This window comes from Rhipicephalus microplus, unplaced genomic scaffold (genome assembly GCF_043290135.1).
Source record: "Rhipicephalus microplus isolate Deutch F79 unplaced genomic scaffold, USDA_Rmic scaffold_14, whole genome shotgun sequence".
NCBI classification, from domain to species: Eukaryota; Metazoa; Arthropoda; class Arachnida; order Ixodida; family Ixodidae; genus Rhipicephalus; species Rhipicephalus microplus.
Genome location: NW_027464587.1, coordinates 13,394,351 through 13,403,279, shown reverse-complemented (window position 1 = coordinate 13,403,279; position 8,929 = coordinate 13,394,351).

The following is an 8,929-nucleotide window of genomic DNA, read 5'->3' as shown; positions in this document are numbered from 1 at the left end:
CGTAAAAGTGGCTGGGAAATTTGGAATAAAGTGACCCTGTTACTTTCACTCAATGACCATTGCATACTGCTAAATTAGGGCCATTTGTTTCAATCATCTTGGCAGGCTGAGAAAGCATAACTCCTTCCCGATGCAGAGTATAGGTTGTTGAATGGCTGTGCGTGTTGTGCTCCCAGATAAATATGCTGCCCAGTCTTACATTTTGGCTGCAACACATGCTTAGATACCGTGCAGTATGTATAACATTAAACTGTTTTTTTTTCAACAAAAAAAACTAATAATACGCTTCATATAGCGAAAATACTTGTTAATATCTGAAGTACTTAGCGAAGTTGTACGCTATAGCGAGGCGATGACAATGAAACCCTGAATAACAAGAATATTTTGAAAGTTAGACATGATGAAAACAAACTGAATAAAATGTGCTCGAACGTTAGTAGTTATGTTCAAACAAGCGTTTGCACTATTCAAGTAGGCAATTAGACCACAGACACAGACGAAAGGTCTGTTCAAACAAAGGTCCGGATTCAGTGCTCGATCCACTACACAGGCATGGCTGTCGTCAGTGTCACGCTACGTTGCGGGTGAACGAAAATACCGGTAAAGACAAATTTAACAAAATTGAATGTATTAGCAAGTAGGCAAACGTCGCGAGGCACACCTAACGCGAAGCAATATGCTGTGTTGTCACCGGATGCATCAACCCGAGTTATCACGGTAGTGTTACCGCACAAAACGAAAAGAACCGAGGAGAATGACATCCATGGACACCACGCCCTTGTTTTCCGTTCTCGGTCTTTTTGTGCAATACAAAAAAAAGAGAGTAAATGAACTACCGACATGCCCAAGCATATGCGTCTTACATACGGTTGATGCTTAGAGCTATCAGGCGCCGTCCCCACACATGTAATAATTAGTAAACTAAAATTGATGTGCAGCACAAGCGGGCCCCGTTAAAAGCGGCTGCCAACAAAGGGAACCTTAAAAATCTGTTCGATTTCTTCGCTGAACCTCAGCGGCGCACGCTCACTCTTCTTTGTACTCCAAACAATCCAAACAAACAAACAAAAAAACTTGCCCACAATCACACTTCGCCATCATCCCCGTGAAACAGTTCGGACAAATATTCTCGCTAAGTAAACAAATGGTGATTTCTCATCAACTAGTTGAAAACAAAATTGTTTGACGGCGTTATCCTCCTACTCACGCAGTTAACGAAACGCTGAACGGAACAACGTGAGATCGGCACTCACTATTTCACTTCCAATGATCCACAATATGAATCCACAGGTCCAGTCTTCAGGATGGTGCACCTTCGCAATAATCAGCACTTACAGAACACACTGGTGGAGCACAGAGCGCAGGCACATTTCGAACTAAACACCGACTAATAAACTCTACCGATCGAGAAGCCACACGCACACACTCGGGAGGGTTTTTCGCCGGCGCACGCAGTGACATTTAAGACGATGTCGACCCCTTTCCCGCGCAATACCGGGCAGCCAAGGTTGTCTAGGCGACGAGACTTGATGGCGCCTTGTGGCGCTCTCAGACCGCCTAGATGCGGTTTAACGCTAGCTCCGGCCCTCTGCTGATAGCGCAGGCTCTGCTTTTTTTTTTTTTTTTGCGGCAGCGATCTGTTGCGTTATACTCGTTCTTTAACAGTGCATCTGAATCGCACTGAGCTTTGTGACGGTGCAGTGCGGCCAGCACGAGCTACTAGTCAGAACGTGCATTTGTAATATTCAGGAGCAATGTTTAGTGCACCTTCACCGACCTAATGTAGTGAGTTTTGGTAAAAAAGCTAAGCTGATGCTTTTTGCTTAGATCTATGGGTCTTTGGGGACTGCACAGTCAAAGTCACGCAGGCGATATTTTATCAGCACTTTAATTTCGATAAAGACATTGCAACATTGCATGCATCAGCCATCAAACTATTCGATGAGAACATATTGCCACGTGCGTACTGCTAGGAAGACGAAGACGACAGCGCATACGCGCATCTTCACGCTTTTATGCAGCAAGCAATAACAAGAAAGAAGAGGAACGCTCTGGCACGCAGTAAATAAAAATACTGACCTGCTGCTACTTTCTCAACCTGTTAATTACTACTTTTGTCTTCACGTTGCGGCAATACATTTGTACTTAGCTTGCAATCCTTGGAACAAGACCACGGCTGAGAATATTTCATCAATGCTGCTTTCTAACTACCTACAAGGCCAAGGCTTTGACCGAAGCACGTCTGCTGGGGAAGTTACATAAGTTAGAAGGGAACCCACAAAAAAAAAAAGAGAACGGAGAGAGAGAGAGAACGAGAGAAGGCGTTTCGGCTCCCCTGAGGAGAGCTTTGTTCGCAATTTAGTCCACAAGGCTCCCGTCATTGTGAGCAAGACTGCGTCAAGGTCACCAAAATGTTCTTATTCTGCATTTTTCTATATGGTCGGTGGCCTCTTCTTAATTTTCAAGACGCACTCTTAAGGACACATGAAGAGAAACATTTGCTACAGTAATTAAATAAAACGTGCCTGCTGAAAATACATGACGTCAATGTTCGTTTTTAAGGGACCTGATGGCCTGCTGACGTGGTGGTTATGGCTAAACAACTGTGCTGTTGTTTTTTTTGCAGGTGGTGGACGTTTTATCTCCAGTTTTAAAAGCTTCGATCTTATGTATGAGGGATGGGGGGAGGGGGGAGTGTTCTATGCATGGCTACACCAATGTGCGCAACATTACCTTGTTCAGGCAAATCAGTGTACTTTGTGAATGTTGACTAATCACGCAAATGACAGAGATGAAAGAAACAGGTACAGGAGAATCGGCCCTTACTCTATTGAACAAGCGTCGCTCCTATTCTATCTTCCATCTTATAGTAGCTTGCGTGCTTTATCGATGAAAACTGCTTTTCGGTCACATTACTTTCTGCTTCGATTCATTACTAGACTCGCAAGCGGCTAGTAGTGGGAGCCTTCCTGGTATCAAGATGGTTAACGTATACTAACAGTATAAGCAAACTGGCCCGAAAATTTCATGCATTTGTAGCCTTGTAGGCACGTGTGCTCAGATTTAAGTGCACGTTGAAGAACCCCAGGTGGTCGAAATTTCCGGCGCCCTCCACTACAGCGTCTCTCATAATTGTATGGTGGTTTTGGGTCATTAAACCCCACATATCAATCCGGTATTTGTAGCCTTGTTCATTAAACCCCAAATATAAGACTTTAAATGGGGTGTTTTGATGGTGTTTTAATTAGGAACACTTCAAGTTTAAAAACTGGGGCGTAAAAAGGGTGTTCATATGGGTGCTTTTATGGCGTACACCTGTTTACACCTTTTAGCGTGTAAAATTGTTTAGAGTGTAAGTAATAACACTCGTACTCACCATTCTGGAAAAGAGTATTTCAAATATACAAACTAATATACCATAACCACTGCCACCACACCATTTACAGTACAACTGTAGCACAATGACCGCAAGTCGGCGCGCCAGGCAAATAGCAAGGCGTATCTGTAGCAAAGAAGTGCACAGCATGCTGAAATATTGTATAACTTGTAGTAAATAGCGTTTCTTTGAATATTTTGTGCAGTGTAGCGCTCAACTCAAGTAATCGAGCTGCCGCGACGCCAACAGCCACCGACATCGCTCACAAAAGAACAACATCAGGTGCGAGGCCGTCTTCTCTCATTTGTTTGGGGCGACCTGCACTGTAACGTAGGTACACACCTGAGACTGCCATTACCGCACCAGAAACATTGATTTTGAAGGGCTAGCATTGTGCTGCATCCATCGCTCATTGTGATACTTGCGGAAAGCGCATAAGTAGAATGTCAAGAAACCAGTGATGCCAACCCCAAGAGACGTTTTCACACGATAGCGTTAAAGAGCTCCTTTCGCATAAATTCTGGTGTCTGCGTCGTTGGTTGTGAGCAAAAAATCATCATGTTGTGCGTGACCGAAAAATTGAGAACGACGCAAATAGACTAAAAAAAAAAACCCGGAGCAGAGTGTTGACAGAACCAGGGTTGTTTGGGTCCAAGTAGGGATCGAAACCGGGTCGTTAGCGTAGCAAGCGGATGTTCTACCACACGGCCATACCCCTGCTTTCGAACACGGTGAAGAGAACTTGCTCTGCTTGGAAATGCAGTAAAATTGTCTCGTGCTTCACAACCACAAGTGCCCTGTATACATGCTTCACAGTGCAACGTGAAATATTGCAGTAATAATGCGTGGTACAAGCGTCCATTGCCAACGGGTGTCCAATGGGCAATGCGGCACGCTGAAAGCCATGCCAACTCAAAATCGACTTCTGTTTCTTGAACAGGTGCTGCTGATTAGCGCGATCTTTCATGTCGAGGCATTGTACATGTGTCCCGCTGTTCTTCCTGCTGACGCTGCTGGCTTCGAATGGATTGGCGGTGGCACTGCCGAGCTACCGGAACTGGGACGTAAAGTATTGGCTCACGGGCCCAACACCTCGATGTATAAGGCCGGATTTTTTGGATTCACCCTTCATTGGGCAAGGCGGCACGCTGGAAGCCACGTGAACTTAAATTCGACTTCCATTCCTTGAACAGGTTAGTTATTACTCATTACATGGTCTTAAGAGTGACAACCACTTCATTACCTTTCTCAAAGGTCTTATATTCCTTGTTTGCACGTGCGTGTCTTTTGCTCTTCGGAGACATTGAATGAAACCCAGGACCCAATGCACAAACCACACAAGCTCTCCTGAGGGCCAAAAGGTCATTCAAAGCGAACTGCAGGGGCAATGTACACGCCTTAAGCAGGTCGAGAACAGCCTAGAAATCTTCTAAGAGAATAAAAAAAAGCTATCTCACAGCTCTCTAAAACAGTACGGGAACTAGACGCAACTGTTCAGAGACAACATGATAGACTAATTAGCTTTCAAGACAGGAGTCAAAGGAACAACCTAATGGTATTTGGCATACCAGAGGAACCAAATGATACACCTCAAGACCTGAGCAGTCAAGTTATGATGTGAAGGAAAGAAAACTGCATGTCACACCAAACAGTGTCGAACGCTTACACAGAACTGGAAAAAAGCAGACCGCGAGACCTCGCACTGTTGTTCTAGGATTTTATGTTTACATAGAAAAAGCACAGGTCTACAAAAATAGGAAGAATCCTAAAGTAACTGGCATTAAAGTCTCAGATAAGTTTTCCAAGAAAACCTTGGCTAAGCACAAGCTGCCTAGGAACTCTGCAGCAAAGGATAGGAAGAAGGGGCAGCGTGTGCGTCTTGATTACGACAAATTATGCATTAATAATGAAGCCATTTATTGGGACTGAACAAAAAAACCGGTGAATCAGGGTTAAACGTAACCCACATCCTCCAGCGCAGAGGGGCCACGAATGAAGGTTACCTGTTTACAAAAAAAAAAGGCAGCTTCCATTTCGTCAATTCACATGTTAGTAGCCTCGTCAACAATATTGGTGACCTGGATTATATCTTCGCGAAATATGACCCACACATTGTCAGACGTGGCTGAATTCAAATATTCGAGACAAGGAGTTGGTACCACCTGGTTACAAGATAACGCGGAATGATCGAGAATCTCGAGGTAGTGGCGTTGCATTTTTGAAGATTATGTTGAATGCATATGTTTGCAAGGAATCGAAAACCTAGAGAGTGTATGGTGCAACGTTAAGTTGTTAATGCTTTTGTTCTTTTGGGCACTATTTATAGAGCGTATAACAAGTAAGCTTCGTATTTGCAAGAAATCAAAGTTGATTTAGGTGAACATAAACCACAAAATTGCCCTATCATTCTTTCGGGTGATTTCCACTTCCCAGATATTGATTCCTTTGCTGCAGGTTCACAAGAGCGCTCGGAGTGTGATGCGCTCATTGGTATAGTTTTTTCTCTTGACCTACTAATAATAGTCCATGAGTGCACATGTACGGCAGGCTCATCAAAGTACATTCTAGATTTGGTATTTTTGACCGGGCGTTTCGACAATTATGAATTGGCCGTTGACAAGATCATATGAGATCGTGAGCTAGTATTCGTACAGGTAAAGCATGAAGCGGTGCATAGTAAATCAGAAGAAAGGTCTGTTTATGTGCCTAATTTCTCGAAAGCAGATGATAATAGCTTAACTGTTTATTTTTCATGATCCTTAGATAACTTCAGCACTGAGACTGACGTCAAAGTAATGTGGAATTATTATAATGCAATCATCTTCCATTGTATTGAAAGGTTTATACCTAATGCAATGAAAACGACGAACAAACAAACTTCTGGATTAGCTGTGATATCATATATCTTAAGCGTAGAGTCAGTCACAAAAGAAAGAAAACAAAAAGAGACAAGCTCAAACTGTCAAATATGTCAGTGCAACAGTGCACCATGCTCAGGGAAGCGAGAAATAAATATCACACGGAAACACTGGCAAACTTTATGAAGTGATTCTCTAAAGATTCTGGCACTCCTTGTCGTGCAGTGATAAGGAATCATACAGCGTAGTTGCAAATGATACGCTTGTAACTGACTCAGCGGTGATATCCTCCTGCCTAAACTCGTATTTTCAGTCAATTTTACACCAAAAAATAATGTAGGCTCTCTACCGCAGTTTAGCCACCAATGCCTTGGTGTATCGATGGCTGATTTAGCAATAACATACGATGGAATTCTATCCCTTATTCTAGAAATGAATGAAAAGAAATCTATTGGTCCAGGCAAAATACCCTATGCATTTTTGCGAAGATATGCAAACTGGGAAGCCTACTACTTGACAATATTTATGAATTCAATCAAACAAAAACAGCTTCCGGACAATTGGCTGGTGGCAGGTGTAATACCTATACATAAAACAGGTGTCAAGCAGCAAATCGCAAATTATTGTGCCATATTGTAGGTTATATTGTAAATATCGCAAATTATTGTGCCATACTTGTGTTTGCTGCAAGCTACTCGAGCAAACGGAGCAGAAGCTTGGAGACTTACAAAGAGGGTTCAGCTTAAATTGAGGACGACGTAGCGAGCATTGGAAAGAAATATGGTAGGTGTAAACTTAAGAGACAAGAAGAGAGCAGAGTGGATTAGGGAACAAACGGGGGTTAAGGATATCATAGTTGAAATAAAGAAGAGGAAATGACATGGGCCGGGCATGTAGCGCGTAGACAGGATAACCGCTGGTCATTAAGGGTAACCAACTGGATTCCCAGAGAAGGCAAGGGGGTTAGCGGGAGACAGAAGGTTAGGTGGGCAGATGAGATTAATAAGTTTACTGGTATAAATTGGCAGCAGCAAGCACAGGAGCAGTTTAACTGGCGGAACATGGGAGAGGCCTTTGTCCTGCAGTGGACGTAATCAGGCTGATGATGATGATGCGTATGATGATTGTGATGATGATGATGACTCGAGCGTAATATAGCAATGTCCATATACACCTATTTTGAGGAAAACAACATATTTTTTTCTAAACGAGCGCGGGTTCAGGCAACCCCTTTCTACCACCACACAGCTTATGAAAACTATCAATGACTTTTTCAGAGCATTGAGCAATGAAAAAAAGCTCGATGTGGTTTGTTTAGAGTTTTCCGAAGCCTTCGGCCGAGTCGCTCACTCTCTGTTGATAGGCAAGTAGTTATCACAAACTGGAATCAATCGCAATTTGGTATAATGGATCGAAGCATATCTGTACGGTCGAACACAACACGTGGAAATAAATAGTATAAAATCGAACCCCTTATCAGTTTGCTCTGGCGTACAACAGGGATATGTTTTAGGCCATGTTTTATTTTCAGTGTTCATTAATGACGTCAGTTCTGGTATCAGCAAAGATGTCACTGCACGGATGTACGCAGATGACTGCCTGATATACCGTGAGATTAGTGGCATGAGGGATCAACAATTACGCAGTAAAGCTCTGGCTGTGATTCAAGCCTGGTGTGAGAAGTGGAAAATGAAAATATTCGAGTGAAATACAGTTGTCTTCAGAGTATCAAACTAAGTGAAAAATGAACAGAACCCTAAATACTGTGTAAACTCCCATATGCTTACTGAAGTGGATACGCTCAAATTCTTAGGTGTAACTATCACATCAATCCTAAGCTGGAATGCTCATGTTACCAATATCACTAACGCTTCGCAGAAAAAAAAAACTTTGAGTCCTGCGCAGAAAGTTGAATCTTGCACCTCAGTCTATCAAGCTAACCGCGTTTCTGACGTATGTAAGGCCAACGCTGGAATATGCAAGCGTCATATGGGGTCCGTTTCAAGTTGGTCTCATAAGTGAACTCGAAACGGTACAAAAAAGGGCTGCACGGTTTATTCTCTCCAAGTATTCATTGACTGACTCAGTAACAGTGATGCTGGAACAACTCGTGCTACCACCGTTATGACAGCGGTGCCTTATTGCAAGACTTCAATTTCTGTTTTTACTTTCCAAACACCATAGAACTTCACAGTACCTAAAGCCTCATCTAAAGGGAACTCTCAGGCAAAAGCACGATTTCATGTTCATTGTGCCACAACTGCATATCGATGCATATGCAAACTTATTCCTGCCCCGATTTATAAGAAAACTGGAACGCTTACCATAATCAGTTGTACAGTGCATCTCAGCGGAAACCTTCAAAAACAGTGTAGTAACATACATACATTACATACGTGAGTGTGGATACTTATACTTGCCTTCTCTTTTTCCTTTTTTGTCACGTAGCATAAGTTACAGACATCATTTGGAAATGTTGCTATTCAAGTGCTGATTTCTTGTTTTTTTGGGGGGCTGATGAACTAACTTGGCTATGTAAAACTCTGTTCACGTTTTGATTACTATTCATATCATGAGCATACATGTATTTTTATATTGCAGTGATGTACTTTTTGTTTTAACTCCCACTTTTGGTGCGCGCGCGCGTGTGTGTGTGTGTGTGTGTGTGCGTGTGTGTGTGTGTGTGTGTGTGTGT